Source organism: Bubalus kerabau, chromosome 6 (assembly GCF_029407905.1).
Source record: "Bubalus kerabau isolate K-KA32 ecotype Philippines breed swamp buffalo chromosome 6, PCC_UOA_SB_1v2, whole genome shotgun sequence".
NCBI lineage: Eukaryota > Metazoa > Chordata > Mammalia > Artiodactyla > Bovidae > Bubalus > Bubalus kerabau.
The window spans coordinates 32,010,801-32,027,094 of NC_073629.1; the positions used below are offsets into that span (position 1 = coordinate 32,010,801).

General features: G+C 43.1%; 1 long non-coding RNA gene across 1 annotated transcript; it reads right to left on the reverse strand.

The window, feature by feature from the left end:
- Positions 1-5,827: 5,827 nt before the first annotated feature.
- LOC129656098 (uncharacterized) lies at positions 5,828-15,871 on the reverse strand. The gene is made up of 3 exons (XR_008716193.1): positions 15,793-15,871; positions 7,062-7,115; positions 5,828-6,953 (listed from the first exon to the last, which is right to left on the reverse strand). It is a non-coding gene; the product is annotated as an uncharacterized LOC129656098 (long non-coding RNA).
- Positions 15,872-16,294: the final 423 nt, after the last annotated feature.

Here is a 16,294-nt window from a genome sequence, read left to right on the forward strand (position 1 = left end):
TCCTGGTGAGGCTTGTAACTGCAAGGTCATGCTGATGGCCCTTGTCTCAGCACTTATTTTCAGGAAAAATGGAGAAAGTGAAATATCTCAAGGATAGAAAGGTATGGGGAAATGATATGGCTATAGGGAGAGAAAGACAAAGTCTGAAATACCAGGGACTGCTGATCAAGTATCTTGACCAATCTGTGATATTGGGCTAGATGTGGTGACCAGTGTTTTATTAAGCCAGATTGTGTATGTGTGTAGACACAGAGTCAAAGGGAAGGGAAAAAGAGGGAGCTGGGAGGGGAGAAATAAGACTAGGAATGGGAATAATAGTGGCTACCATTTGCTGATTTCTTACTGATTGTCTTGTATTGTGCTAAACCTGTAAATGGCATATAATGGGAATAGATGCCATTCAGTCCTCACAACGCCCCTCTCAAGATTATCTCCATTTTACAGATGAGAATACTGAGATGTAAGGAGGTATGGGGAACTTGCTTACAGACAATCCACGCATAACTGATAGAGCAAGGAATTAAACCCAGATTAGTGTGACCGCAAGCCTGTATACTTAACTATACTACACTGCCTTCTTCAAACTGAGACCTAGATGGAAGGCCTGGGTAGAGGGAGGGAGAAAATGTCTAAGAGAACAAATGTACTTGATCTCGCAAAAAAGTAGTTGACTAAAATGAAGGAGAATCTAACCTGAAGGAAAAAACATAGATTAGTATATGACATGAGAGTGGATCAAATCTTATAGAATTTCAGATGGATACGGCGTGTTAGCTGCCTTCCATTCTATTTTCCTGCTGGTGATAGGCTCATAACTTCTGTCTTTATTGCCATTTCTGCTCCTGGCCATGAAACTCTCTATCTTGAGATGAGCCAACAGTCCCTGATGCTCCTGATCCACCCTGGAAATGGAGGAGTTGGGGAGGAGAGCAGTCTGGATGTTGATTCCTGAGTGAAGGAAATTCATGCTAGATGGAAGATCCCAAAGGACCAGAGTTGTGCTGTAATTAGCTGATATTTATAACTTGGCACGAAACTATTCGTGTTAGCTATTCAATTTCCCTGTTCTTGCTTCATGTTTTCAAAGAAACTCCTCTAGCATTGCAGTAGCTCCTGGAAACCAGAGCACATTCCAGGAAAATGCCATTTTACCACTCAAAGAAAGAGGGCTAGAATAAATGAAGGCTCAAAACTTCTGCATCTGCATAACTGCTCTCAGTCTATTAAAAAATATTTATTGAGACCCAATTAGATGGCAATTAATTGATTAGTCTATATTACTCTATTGTATGATTGTTAGTACACTTGATATTGATGCCCTGTACTAGATAGCTTAGTTACAGGTGGTGCTAGTGGTAAAGAACCTGCCTGCCAATGCAGGAGATGTAAGAGACATGGATTCGATCTCTGGGTCCAGAAGATCCCCTGGAAGAGGGCATGGCAACCCACTCCAGTATTCTTGCCTGGAGAAGCCTATGGCCAGAGGAGCCTGGTGGGCTGCAATCCAGAAGGTTGCAGAGCCACAACACAACTGAAGTGACTCAGCATGCACGCACACCCAACGAACCTGGCACACAGACTCTGTCCTCCTGAAACTTACAGATGAATGTTGACTAAAAAATTACAATTGCCAAAGTGCACTGTGGTACAGAAGAAAGAAGATTTCTGGCATTCTGTCATCAGAAGACCTCAGTTCGTGCCTGTGAGGAACTCTTTGATGAGCTCTTGGACCTTGAGAAAGTAATTTTTAATCACTGTGAGCCTTAGTGTCCTTATCTGCAAAATGGAGATCATTCATTCATGTACTGTTTCTTGAACAGCGTTGGGATTACTTTGGCTTGAATGACAAAGAAGGCTTCCCTGGAAATGGTGTTTGAGCTGAGACTTGACTGGCATAAAGACATGAGTCATGTGGAGCTTGGTGGTGGGGGCAGGTATTCTAGATGTAGGGAATGTGCCTACAAGGCCTGGGAGAGGGAAATGAACACAACCTTGTCCTCCACAGCCCAGACGCAGAATGCTGTCAACTGTCGAGCCAAGAATGGCTTATTGTTTAGTCAACATTTTAAGATATGGTCATTATTCTGAGGTTCATCCAGTCAAAGCTATGGTTTTTCCAGTAGTCATGTATGGATGTGAGAGTTGGACTATAAAGAAAGCTAAGTGCTGAAGAATTGATGCTTTTGAACTGTGGTGTTGGAGAAGACTCTTGAGAGTCCCTTGGACTGCAAGGAGATCCAACCAGTCCATCCTAAAGGAATCCAGTCCTGAATATTCATTGGAAGGACTGATGCTGAATCTGAAACTCCAATACTTTGGCCTGACTCATTAGAAAAGACCTGACTCATTAGAAGAATGGACTCATTGGAAAAGACCCTGATGCATTGGAAAAGACCCTTCAGTGAAATATTGAAGGTGGGAGGAGACGGAGATGACAGAGGATGAGATGGTTGGATGGCATCACTGACTGGATGAATGTGAGTTTGAGCAAGTTCAGAGAGTTGGTGAAGGACAAGGAAGCCTGGTGTGCTGCAGTCCATGGGGTCGCAAAGAGTCAGGCACCACTGAGTGACTGAACTGAACTGATTATTCTGAGAACCTCAAGCCCTAACCTAAAGGAGGTTCCTTTATAATTAAGGAGGGGACATTTGGAGTTTTTCAGTCAGTCAGTCAGTTCAGTCACTCAGTCCTGTCCAACTCTTTGTCACCCCATGGACTTCACCATCTCCCAGAGCTTGGTCCAAATCACATCCATTGAGTTGATGATGCCATCCAACCATCTCATCCTCTGTCATCCCCTTCTCCTCCAGCCTTCAATCTTTCCTAGCATCAGGGTCTTTTCCAATGAGTCAGTTCCTTGAATCAGGTGGCCAAAGTATTGGAGTTTCAGCTTCAGCATCGGTCCTTCCAATGAATATTCAGGACTGGTTTCCTTTAGGATGGACTGGTTGGATCTCCTTGCACTCCAAAGGACTCTCAAGAGTCTTCTGCAACACCACAATTCAAAAGCATCAATTCTTCTGTGCTCAGCTTTCTTTATGGTCCAACTCTCACATTAGTACATGACTACTGGAAAAACCATAGCTTTGATTAGATGGAACTTCATTGGCAAGGTAATGTCCCTGCTTTTTAATAAGCTGTCTAGTTTTGTTATAGCTTTTCTTCCAAGAAGCAAGTGTCTTTTAATTTCATGGCTGCAGTCACCATCTGTGGTGATTTTGGAGCCCCCCAAAATAAAGTCTGTCACTGTTTCCACTCTTTCTCCATCTATTTGCAATGAAGTGATGGGACTGGATATGCCATGATCTTAGTTTTCTGAATGCTGAGCTTTAAGTCAACTTTTTCACTCTCCTCTTTCACTTTCATCAAGAGGCTCTTTAGTTTTTCTTCACTTTCTGCCATAAGGGTGGTGTCATCTGCATATCTGAGGTTATTGATATTTCTCTCAGCAATCCTGATTCCAGCTTGTGCTTCCTCCAGCCCAGCGTTTCTCATGATATACTCTGCATATAATTTAAATAAGCAAGGTGACAATATTTGGCCTTGATGTACTCCTTTCTCGACTTGGTACCAGTCTGTTCCATGTCCAGTTCTAACTGCTGCTTCTTGACCTGCATACAGATTTCTCAGGAGGCAGGTCAGGTGGTCTGGTATTCCCATCTCTTTCAGGATTTTCCACAGTTTGTTGTGATCCACACAGTCAAAGGCTTTGGCATAGTCAATAAAGCAGAAGTAGATGTTTTACTGAAACTCTCTTGCTTTTTTGATGATCCAACAGATGTTGGCAATTTGATCTGTGGTTCCTCTGGCTTTTCTAAATCCAGCTTGAACATCTGGAAGTTCAGGGTTCACGTACTGTTGAAGCCTGGCTTGGAGAATTTTGAGCATTAGTTTGCTAGTGTGTGAGATGAGTGCAATTGTGTGGTAGTTTGAACATTCCTTGGCATTGCCTTTCTTTGGGATTGGAATGAAAACTGACCTTTTCCAGTCCTGTGGCCACTGCTGAGTTTTCCAAACCTGCTGACATATTGAGTGAAGCACTTTAACAGCATCATCTTTTAGGATTTGAAATATCTCACCTGGTATTCCAGAGTCTTTGGAGAAGAATTTAAGATGATAGATAACAAAGTGCCAAGCAGTGGGACTGGAGAGAATGTGTGTCAAAGGTTAAATTTTGTGAGGGAGGGGAGAGGGAGGTCAGTGTGGGAAGGGATAGGTACCCTCTTTGTCATGGAGATTCAGCACACTCCAGATGGTGACTGTGGTCTGTGTCAGAAATGCCCCAAGCAGTGGAAATCACTAATACTGCACAAATACCTGCAGCCCCACTCTCCTCTTTGGAAGAAAAGCTATGACCAAACTAGACAGCATATTCAAAAGCAGAGACATTACTTTGCTGACAAAGGTCCATCTAGTCAAAGCTATGGTTTTTCCAGTGGTCATGTATGGATGTGAGAGTTGGACCATAAAGAAGGTTGAGCACCAAAGAATCAATGCTTTCAAACTGTGGTGCTGGAGAAGACTCTTGAGAGTCCCTTGGACTGCAGGACATCAAACCTGTCAATCCTAAAGGAAATCAACCCTAAATATTCATTGGAAGGACTGATGCTAAAGCTGAAACTCCAATACTTCAGTCACCTGATGCAGAGAGCCGACTCATTGGAAAAGATGCTGATGCTGGGAAAGATTGAGGGCAGGAGGAAAAGGGGACACCAGAAAATGAGATGGTTGGATGGCATCATCAACTCAATGGACATGAGCCTGAGCACTATCTCCCGGAGATAGTGAAGGACGGGGAAACCTGGTGAGCTGCTGTTTATGGGGTCTCAGGGTCAGACACGACTGAGTGATGGAACAACCGCCCTCTGTTACTAACCCTGCCCCGGAGGGCAAAGGCCATGATGTTGCAATGGTTTGGGCTCCCTCTGGAGCTACTGGCCTTGGGGAAAGCCCATATGAGGGATCAGGAGCAGAGGCTGGATCCAGAAAGAAGTAGGAGGGAGAAAGTGAAGATTTGAGGGGGCCAAAGAAGCAGCCTCCAATGAATAGTAGGCTCACTTGGTTAGGTTCCTGGGGGTCAGAATCCCAGTTCTCTCCCTGCCTCCTGCCCTCTCCAGAGCACTCATAACTGTGGGTGACAGATTTCGTGGATCCAGCTGCTTAATTCTGGCTTTGTTTCAACTCCAAGATTGGATTTTTTGCTGAAACCTGTGTTAGGGACCATATGGGCATTTCAAAAATCCCATGCCCACAAACCAATAAATGCAAATGAAAACAAATCAGCTCAAAATATGTCCTCTCTGTCTCTTGCAGGCTGGGCCCCAGTGGTGACAGATGCAGGAGAGGTGAGGTACCCCCTCGCTGCTGCCCAGTTGGCTGCCCCCCAGGTTCCTCTTGCAGTGGCAATTCTTTGATCACATGGGCACTTTCTATGAGGAAACTACTCCACCCAAGGTGGGCTTCTCACCTCTGGAAGGAGGCCAGGAAAGCTAGTCTTTGCCTCAGTATCAGGCACTCGCGTTTTTCTCAGCAGTGTTAGGTGGAGTTTCTCCTCCAGTGGCATGTGGCCCAATTGCCCAGGGAGGAAGAAGTAGGCCTTTCCCATCCTGGGTAAAACAGAATCCTCTGTCATAGGCGCAGTGGCTTCACGAGGAGAGTGGCCTTGTCTCTTGGTGAGTAGTTATCCAGCGCAGGGGGAGGGGGCACATTTGGACCTAATGCATAGATTGTTAGTTCTCAGTAGAAAAAAAAACTCAATTCACAGATGAACCAATGTAGGAGGGAGCCTTCCTGCCATAAATTAAACCCAAGACTAGACAATACAGGTAAGAGTGGAATCAGGTTTTCTATGAAACTGTAATTGGAGAACTGTTTATTAGTGCTACTGCCTAGATTCAAGGAAAAGGACAAAATGACCTCCAGATCAACCCACACATACTTATTGAGCACTAGCTGTTTGCCAAATACTCTCATTTAAAGTCTTTTTCCCCCAGAGCTATGCTATTCCTCTAGAGCAGGGTCTGCCAAAATACAACCCTTGGGCAAAATACAGTCACCTGTTTTTGTCAATAAAGTTTTATTGGAACACAGCCATACCCATTCATTTACCTATTGTTTGTATCTGCTTTCACACTACACAGGCTGAAGTAGTGTGACAGACTGTATGGCCCACAGAGCTTGAAAATACTTACAGTTTTTCCCTTTAAAGAAAAAGTTTGCCATCTCTGCTCTCCATTTTTGTATCTTAACAGAGAATTCATAGTGAGGGGTAGCTGGGAGAGGTGGTTAGGAAGGGAGAAGTGAAGTGATGCTCATTGAATGAGACATCTGTGTAGCCACAAGCCCTGGAATCAAACAGACTTGGGTTCAAATCCCAGCTCTGTCACTTATTATCTGTGGGTTTCGGGCAAGTTACTTAGCTTCAGTGTATCTCAGATTCCACATCTGTGCAATGGCTCTGATAGCTGTACTTATCTCATAGGGTGGTCATGAGGATTGGGGTGATTAATGTAAGCACTGTCTAATGCATAATAAGTGCTCCATAGAGAGAAGCTGTTATTTTTTATGACTAATGCAGCGTTCCAGGAAATAGGCTAAAACACATCATGTATATTAGCTCAGTTAATTCTTACACTGCCCCTATGAGAAAGGTATTACTAATTCCATTTTTCAGGCAGGAGTCTGTAGCACAGAACATTGCCTTAGATCACAGGGCTCATGGGTGGCCGAGTGGCCAATGTGAACCTACATCCTGTGGATCCTCCAGGAGGGAAAATAGAGAAGCTCCAGAAAACACAGCAGGGGCTGGGTAAGCGCCCTGGAGAGCCAAACCACCACGCAGAGCTCATGTCAGCACCATTCCTTGTCCCCAGTGGAAACTGTGATGAGCTTTCCCGAGGAGGCACAGAGAAGTGGGGCTTCTCCAAGGATGACGGCAAGGTGCACCCACCAGCCTGTAAGGAAATGGATCACTGGTGACCCTGGGCCATTGGTATCAAGAAGTTAACAAGGTTTGCTTTGGGACATGGGATGGAGTCACATGCATTTCTTCTTGCCCTCACCTTTAATTTCCACCATGGCCTCTTCATGTCATCCTGGGACTGCACAGGAAGTGCCTGGGTGGGAAGCAGAGAGCAGGGCTGAGATGAGGATGGTGTTTAATGGTACAGAGCATGGAGGGTAAGGGAGGGAAGGGTGGCGAAGCTATCAGTTGGTGTCTTGAAGCTAAATCATACATATTTCAAGGCAAACTCCAGAAGCTTTATTCAGTTACCTGGGTCTATTGATGTCACCTGGACTGGATCAATATATCTTCCTGGAGAATTCAGAGGAGACAAATGTATGTGGGACTCACTCTGTAGGGAGACCACGTTGGTGCCAGAGTGACAGCTCTGTGAGGAGAGTGTTAAGCACTCAGACACTGATGTCTCTGCCATCTCCCTGGCCAGAGCCTGCCCCTACCAGCGAGGTGGGGCAAGTGACATGAGGGAAGAGTGAATGAGTGAGAAACCATTATACATTCACACACAAAAGTATTCAGCATTTACTGAGCTCCTATGGTGTGCCAAGCTGCATGTAGATACCAGGGTTTTAAGACTAATGGGACACCATGGCTATCCTTAGGAACAAGCTTTGGCTTTGCTTTGCCAGTGGAGCTGGCTCTGAGAAAGAGGCCAGCTCCAGAGCCACTGGCAGAGCAGGGGTGTGACTTCTTTCCCAGCGGCCTCTGAGATGCTTTATAGGATGATGAAAGGGACAGGTTGCTCCTCCCAAGCCAGCCCCCTACCCTCACCCCCATCTCCCAGGGTACAGCACAACACCCAAGCCTGAAGCCTGAGTCATCATGGTTGCATAGTCCCACATTATTATTTTTTTTCCTATCTCCTTGCTCCTCATCTCCTTTTTTTTTTTTAAACCCACAAGTAGGAGGGCTTCATTAAGCTAATTAAAAACGCACCAGAGAAAAAGGATGACAGAGAACCTCTTGGGCTTTCCTGAGTGCTGCAGGGCAAGCCTTGGCTTTGCTTTCCTTTCTCACAGTCCAAGCTGCCCTGGGGACCTGTGGCCATGGTAGGCCTAGGGGGAGGTGTGGGAGGAGACACAGCAACAGGACACGGGAAGGTGGGGAGAAAATACCCTTTCCAAGTAGCTGAGCTAAAACCCATGCTGCTAGGCCCTAAGGCCATCTCCACACCCTTACACAGCCTCCTGGCTGTTCCACTCAAGCCATCTCCTAATAAACTGCAAAAATTACAGTCTGAAAATTGCTGATTTGCTTTGGAAGAAGCACGCTCATATAAAGCTGTTGCTTCAGGATCTTTATAAAAGGGGATGCCATAGATTTCTTTTCCAGCATGTGGTCCACCCAGGCATGGGGACAGGTCATCCTTATATCTGTGTGTGTGTTAGCTGCTTAGTCATGTCTGACTTTTTGCGACCCCGTGGACTGTAGCCTGCCAGGCTCCTCTGTCCATGGAATTCTCCAAGCAAGAATATTGGAGTGGATTGCCATTTCCTTCTCCAGAGGATCTTCCTGACCCAGGGATCAAAACCGGGTCTCCTGCATTGTAAGCGGATGCTTTACCATCTGAGCTACTAGGGAAACACTTCTTGTATCTAGTCCAAGTCTTTTTTGTTGTTATCTAAAGCCACAGTTCTCTTGGAGGGGAAAAACAAAACAGATATTTGGGATCATGTTCATTGATCTTCTGTAGAAACATCTCAGGCTGGAGGACATCTCCAGCCTGAGAATTCGCTCCATTCCTAATATGACATAGACTGTGTCCTATTGAGGTTCACAGTTTGTAATGCAACCCATCTCCCGGGTCCTGTGGCATATGCAGAGGAAAGGGATGCAGTTCTTGTCTTGGGAAAGCTGGAGGCAGGGAGGGTGTGGACTCAGGGATGACATGGGGCTGCATCCTACTCTTTGATGGCTGAGCACACAATGTATTTTCTTTCTCTCCAGCTTAAGACTCCTCCTGGGAAAGAGTGACTACTCTTTTTCAACCTCTCCCTTCTACTTGCCCTTAGAGTGACAACTATGTGATGTTTGATCCCTGAGGGAGGCAGTTTCTGGAGGGCTTCTTTCTCCACCCATGGAGGAGCCCACACCCACTCCAGGTCCCTGGTAGCCAGGGTACCAGAAGAGAGCTGCTCCCAGCATGATAAATTAATTAGTTAATGTCTGGGACATCCAATGGTCAACATTTTCAGCCTCCCTTAGTGGTCTCTCTTTTCTAAGGAAAAAAGAGAGAGAGAAAGAGAGAATGAGCACACAGGTCAAACCTATAAATTACTATATGTTCTTTAAAGCAAAGTACTCAGACACTAGGGTTGTTGTTGTTCAGTTGCTCAGTCACGTCCAACTCTTTGTGAATTCATGTACTGCAGCACCCCAAGCCTCCCTGTCCATCAACAACTCCTGGAGTTTACTCAAACTCACATCCATTGAGTCGGTGATGCCATCCAACCATCTCATCCTCTGTCATCCCCTTCTCTTCCTGCCTTCAATCTTTCCCAGCATCAGGGTGTTTTCCAATGAGTCAGTTTTTCACATCAGGTGGCCAAAGTATTGGAGTTTCAGCTTCAGCATCAGTCCTTCCGATGAATATTCAGGACTGATTTCCTTTGGGATTGACTGGTTTGATCTCCTTGCAGTTCAAGAAAGTCTCAAGAGTCTTCTCCAACACCACAGCTCAAAAGCATCAATTCTTCAGTGCTCAACCTTCTTTATGGTCCAACTCTCACATCCATACATGACTACTGAAAAACTATAGCTTTGACTAGACAGACTTTTGTTGGCAAAGTAATGTCTCTGCTATTTAATATGCTGTTTAGGTTTGTCATAGCTTTTCTTTCAAGGAGCAAGCATCTTTTAATTTTGTGTCTGCAGTCACCATATTCAGTGATTTTGGAGCCCAAGAAAATAAAGTCTGTCACAGCTGTGCTGTGCTTAGTCACTCAGTTGTGTCAAACTCTTTGTAATCCTATGGACTGTAGCCTGCCAGGCTTCTTTCTCCATGGGGATTCTCCAGGCAAGAATACTGGTTATGGGTTGCCATGCCCTCTTCCAGGGGATCTTCCCAACCCAGGGATCAAACCCAGGTCTCTGGTATTGCAGGCAGGTTCTTTACCATCTGAGCCTTCAGGGAAGCCCTAGACACTAGGGACATACACAGTAATTTCCCCCCAGCATTTAATGATGGAAACTTTGAACATACATTGAAGTTGAACACCTGTATACCCACAACCCAATTTCTGTCATTAGCATTGGAAAATGCTTGCATCAGTGAATAATCATTGATTTTTCCATTCTCCTGGCAATTCATTAAACCAACTCAGCTCCCACCCCAGACTACAGACCAAGTGAATCAGAAACTCTGGAGGTGGGCTCAACAATGTGTTTTTAACAAACCGGGTGATTCAGATCCTTGCTCAATTTAAGAACCACTCAAATTTTTGGATGCATTTCAAGATAAATTGGAGATGTTGGTTGCACTTCCCCTAAATATTTCATTAAATATGTGTTTATTGAGCATTTACCAGGTGCAAGGCACTATTCTTAATGCTAGGGACACATTCTTTTACAGCTGATAGACTCTAGATAGCTATCATTAAGTTGAGATACAGAGGAGAGAGGGAGGAAGGAGGGGAGAGAGAGAGAAGCATATGTAAAAGTAATGCAGAGCTGGAAATTTTACACGTGATTATTCTCACATTCAACTGACGAGCAACTGACTAAAAGCATATCAAACGTAAGCCCATTAAGTTTTGGAGGGACTTGTACTACTATGAGATTTCAAAATGTTTGCCCAGTGGGATTTAGGAATGTGTTGCATTTCAGGAACTGCTGTGTGTCTTTTATTCTTCCTCCTTTTCACTGGGAATGATCACTGCAATTACATAGTTCTTGTTCAATCACTGTGTATAGCATGCAGTCTGCTCTCCAGGGTGCTGAAGTCAGAGCCCATCAGTCTCTGCCAAGGACGGACCCAGCACGAAGCAACCCTTGCTGTTGGGTAAACATTTGGACCTCCAAGCAAAATTTCAGAAGTGACCTTCTCAAGCTTTTTTTTAAAAACTGTTCTCCAGATTCCATCAATACAAAAAGAGAGAAAGGGAAAGAATGAGAGCCTGAAAATGAGTTTCATTGTGCTACTTTGCTTCACACCAGGTCAGGCAAATAATTAGATCTAAATAAGCAGGATTCTCTGAGTCACTGAGTGGTGTACTGTGTAAACTTACAGAGTTTAGCTGAATTGATTTTGATGTGTATGTGAAAGGCTTTGTGACACTTGAAGACAGTGATTTTTGTTAAAGTGTGGTCCCTGGATTAGCAGCACCAATATTACCTGAAAACTAGTTATAAATGCAAAATCTCAGCTCCCACTCCATACCAACTGAATCAGAAACTCTGGAAGTAAGCTCCCATATCTGTTTTTAGCAAATCCTCCAGGTGATTTTGGGACTTGATGAAGTTAAAAAACTTCTGCATCTAGACCAATGGTTATCACTTCTGGCTGCACATTAGAATAATATGGAGCTTTGTAAAATATTGAGGCTAGGTCCCACTGCTCCTCCCCTCCCAAAGAAAAAATAAAGCAGAGTTTGTGGGAATGATGTTCAGTTTTTCCTTTGTTTTAAAACATCCACAGGGGGTTCTAATGTACAACCAGTTTGAATTACTCCCTTAAAATTTTTGAAAACACATAGAAATATCCACTGAGTAATAGTAAGGTACAGTCCCCAACAATATGACCTCTAGTTCATCAGCCTTGCCTTTCTGGTCCCTGAAACCTTTCTGGAGTTCTTTGAAGACTAATTAGACCCATAATAGCTGCACAAGGACATCTCACCGATATGAAATAGGAGGATACTGAGAATATTTGCATGGAATTGGCATAATAAGTGGAGTTTTGCTCTCATGGATTATAAGGCCTCATTTGTGGCATTGTTTAGATCGACACTATCATATTACAGCCTTCTGATGTGGACACCACATTTGGTTCTTCTCTGACTCTGCCCCCACCCACTCACCCCACCCCATCTCCCTCAATTCCCTGATTCTGAGTGGATGGGGAAACACAGCCATATGGAGTAGAAATCATGAAAACAAAAGATGTTGAAACTTTCCTAAACTATCCTGAGGAGTGAAAATTGGGCGCTCTCAATATATCACCTCTCCACTATTAATGATTTATAGTTGGATCTCCAGTGAGACAGGATAAAATGGGAAAAAAATGTGTATGACTGTGCTTTGTAAACTGAAAAATATTCTAGAAATCTAAGACAGTATTAAAATGTTTTTCTTCTAAAATTAAAAATGAGGCAGCTGGGGATCCTTTAGCAGTATTAATCTGGTTCTAAAGGAATCTGAATGCTGCATGTTGACCACAGCATTTTTGCAGTATTTCTGCTAGATTAGAGTTCTTGGGAGCTGTGAACTCAGTTGAAAGTTTAATTTTTAAGACCAACAAATGTTTTGTCTATTTATCCTTTCTCTAGGTTTTATAAAATGATTCAGATCTGAAGTCCTATAAAATTCTATCAGATTACATCTTTTTAAGGGCACCATAAAATGGTATTTTAGAAGGAAGGAGGACACATTTGGGCCATTTGTGGGCCAATATAGCTAAAATGCTTTTCATCTGTCTCACTTGTTTTTTCCTTACACATCAGACACTCATTTTAATCAGTGTTTAGAAATTAGATGGCATTTAAAGAAGCTGAGATTTCAATCATAGCAGGGCTGGTGTTGGCAAAAATATTTTTTATATAAATTTATTTTACTTCACTTTAAACAGATGCCAAAAGGTACTTCTTCATTCTGGTGCAAAGCTATTTGAGAGGCATTGAAAACTTCTGCCTTCCAAAGTTGCTTATGGATCCTCCATGCTATTCCCCTGCATGATTTACCATGATGAGCACCCAAAATAGCATTAGCCTGCAAATATAGGGCATAGGGTAGGAGCTAGGGTTATTTTTTTTTTTTTTTATAATTACCCAGCCTATCATGGAAGTTGTGTCTGAGTTAAATAGGAAACTTGAGCTCCTTCTTCAGGCATCATTCAAATTGGAAGAGATTTCAGATCATTTAATCTTGTAAGCTTTAGATCACTCTTAGCCTGGCAATATAACCATTTTCTCTGCCCTACCACAAAATGCAAGGGAGGGAAAAGGTGATGGGATAGGATAGCTCATATCTAAGGCTGGTTCTTGGTATTGTGAAAAAGAATTTTATCCTTCCCATCCTTGTCCTTATTTCTTGCTGTTAGTCCCTTTCTATATCCTCTATCTCAGGGCCAAGACTATAGTGAGGCAAGCACAGCCCCTATGGTAAAAATTTTAAGGAAGCACTCACTCAGGTTCAAGAGACAATTCTATAGCTATATGAACCTGAGAGTGACTGCTTCCTTAAGTTTTGAACTCTGGACACCTTGCTTGCCTCACCCTGGCCCAGGTCCTGCTCCACTCTCTAAATACCTAGTGTTTACATACTAACTAAGACAAGGAAGTGACCATATCCATTGAAAGATGAATGGATAAGGAAAAGGTGCTAGTATATACAATGGAATGTCTTCCAGCTTTAAAAGAGAGGGAAACTCTGCCATTTGTGGCAACATGAATGAACCTGGGGGCCATTATGCAAAATGAAATAAGCCAGACACAGAAGGACAAGAAGTATGTGATGCCACTTTTATGAAGAATCTAAAATAGTCAAACTCATAGATGAGGAGACTGGAATGGTGGTTTCCAGGGGCTGGAGGGAGGGGGAAATGGGGAGGTATAAGTCAGATAGAACCAGGCTTTAGTTATGCAAGGTGAATAAGTCCTAGAAATACATTGAGTAGCATACTGCCTGCACTTAACAACACTGTATTGTATACTTAAAATTTTGCTTAGAAGATAGGTCTCATAATGTGTTTCACAAAATACATACATAAATAAAGAGGGTGGGAGAAAACTTTTTAAGGTGATGGATATTTTTATAGCACAGATTGCTTCATGGGTCTATACTTGTCTCCAAACTCATCAAATTTATACATTAAATACATGCAGCTTTATCATCTCTCAGTCATACCTTAACAAAGTGTTTTTTTAAAGAAGAGAGAACAGGGTATACATTATGGAACAAGAGATTCCATTGACTAAAGGGAAAGATTCATGGAAGTAATAGAAGATAAAGTTGGAAAGAAATGTCGGGGTCAAATTATGAGGTAAAGTCTTTGAATGTCATCCTAAGAATTATGAACTTCAGTTCACAGAGAATGATATAACTGGATTGAGTGTGTTTAATTTGAGGAACATGGAAAAAGTTCCATCTACCTGTAATATTCCTCCCTTTAGCCTAATATAGTTTGAGTTTCTAATACAGATTAATGCATTTGGAGTAATAGGCCCTGGGGATTGGACGGCTCCTGAATATAAATATTAATTCACACTTCAGTGTAAACTAGTAAAATGACCATGTTCCTTGTAATAATTCATGAAAATCAGGCAATTTGGGCTATGTTTGTAAAAAGAGGCACAGTCCCTCGAGAGCAGACTTTGAGCCCATTCTCCAGTATGGTACTTGGGGTAACGGACTAGGATCAAGAAATAACACAGGAGGCAGCCATGGAATAACATATATCAAAGATGATCTGTGATTTACAATTCACAGATCAGCTTCACTTCCATTATTTAGTTTTATCCTCATAGAGCTGCAAAAGAGGGATAAGATAGTGGTTATTTTTATCAATGAGGAGACAACATCACAGAGCTTCATGGCCCAGAGTCACAGGTCTCCAGAATCCAAGCATTCTTTTCACTACTCTCTAAAGTTCACCTTTCACTTTCTTGCCAAAGCCCAATCCTTTAGGGAGTTGAAATTTTGGTTTTTCTATTAAATGCTATCATGTATCTGAGAATGCAACCCTCAAAGCCATGAATAATGACAGATCTGTACTTGATAATATCAAGGCAGCTCAGCTGGGCCTAGTCTTGACCTTCTGTCTTTGAACTTCTATTTATGTTCTATTTGTCAGTGGACTTTCAGAGTAAATGGAGCAGAGAGAAGGGATATGAGTAGTTACAGAGATTTAAAGAGTATTATTATTTTTATAAAAATGCAGAATGTTTAATACTACTTAGACATGTTGCTGGAACTTTTAGGGAGAGAACTCTGAGCCAAACTATTGCTAGAGTCCTTATTGTGTGGTTATTAATACTGCATGACTGATGTGCTTATTACCCTCCAACTCCCAGCAACTCGTTTCTTATTGAGTGTCCATTTGACTCTTCTCCCCCCAAAGACCCTGGCTTCCTGAGGAGCCAGATGCTAGGAAAAGACGCAAGAGGACCTCACTGCAGCTCCAAGAGAGATGTCTGAAAGCTGGGGGTTGGTGTGGCCAGAAAAGAAGCCCTTTGTTAAACTCAATCTTGCTCTCAGGGAGGCAGAGAGGAAGGGATCTGCCAAAACAGAGAACTATGACTCATAAATTGACAGATAATCCCGAGCGGGTTATCTCATCAAGTTTTCAGGACAACCTGAGGAAGTAGGCAGAGAAGACAGCACCTTTAGTAAATGGAAGCGGAGAGAAACAAAGTGCTTCTCTCAAAGCCATATGGCTGGAGAATGTCCAGGCTAGTTCCTCAACTTAGAGCCCCCGAGACCCGTCCAAAGTGCTTTCTGCCATACCACCCTACTTTCTGGGGGTGTGGAAAACCTTCCAGACTCACAGAGCACTCTTGCCCAATTTCAACCCCTTCTGACAATTTCTTTTTTAAAAACATTGGCAGGATACATACCTTTAGTTCTAAGCTTAAATAACCAGCTCTGGTGTCGCTGTTTCCAAGTTCTCCTTCTTGATCTTGACCTCTCAACCTAGGATTATGTGCCCCTCCACTGGATCTCACCTAATCTTTACCTTGATGACATCACTTGTTACTTGTTTACTTATCACTTGTTTGTTTCCTGGAGAAGGAAATGGCAATCCACTCTAGTACTATTGCCTGGAAAATCCCATGGACAGTGGAGCCTGGTAGGTTACAGTCTATGGGGTTTCAAAGAGTCAGATGCGACTGAGCGACTTCACTTTCACTTGTTTGTTTGCTTGGTCTCAGCTGCTGAGCTGTGAGCTGTTCTGGATCTGGATTTTATTCATTGTCTCTCCATGGTGCTTAGAACAATGCCTCAAACATAGTTGGTAGGCAACACAATTTGAACTGAATACCCTTGTCCATGTCCTTTGTCCCTACACGAAGTTAATCCCTCTCTTTTCTTCTTGACATTTTTATGTCCCCTACTCCT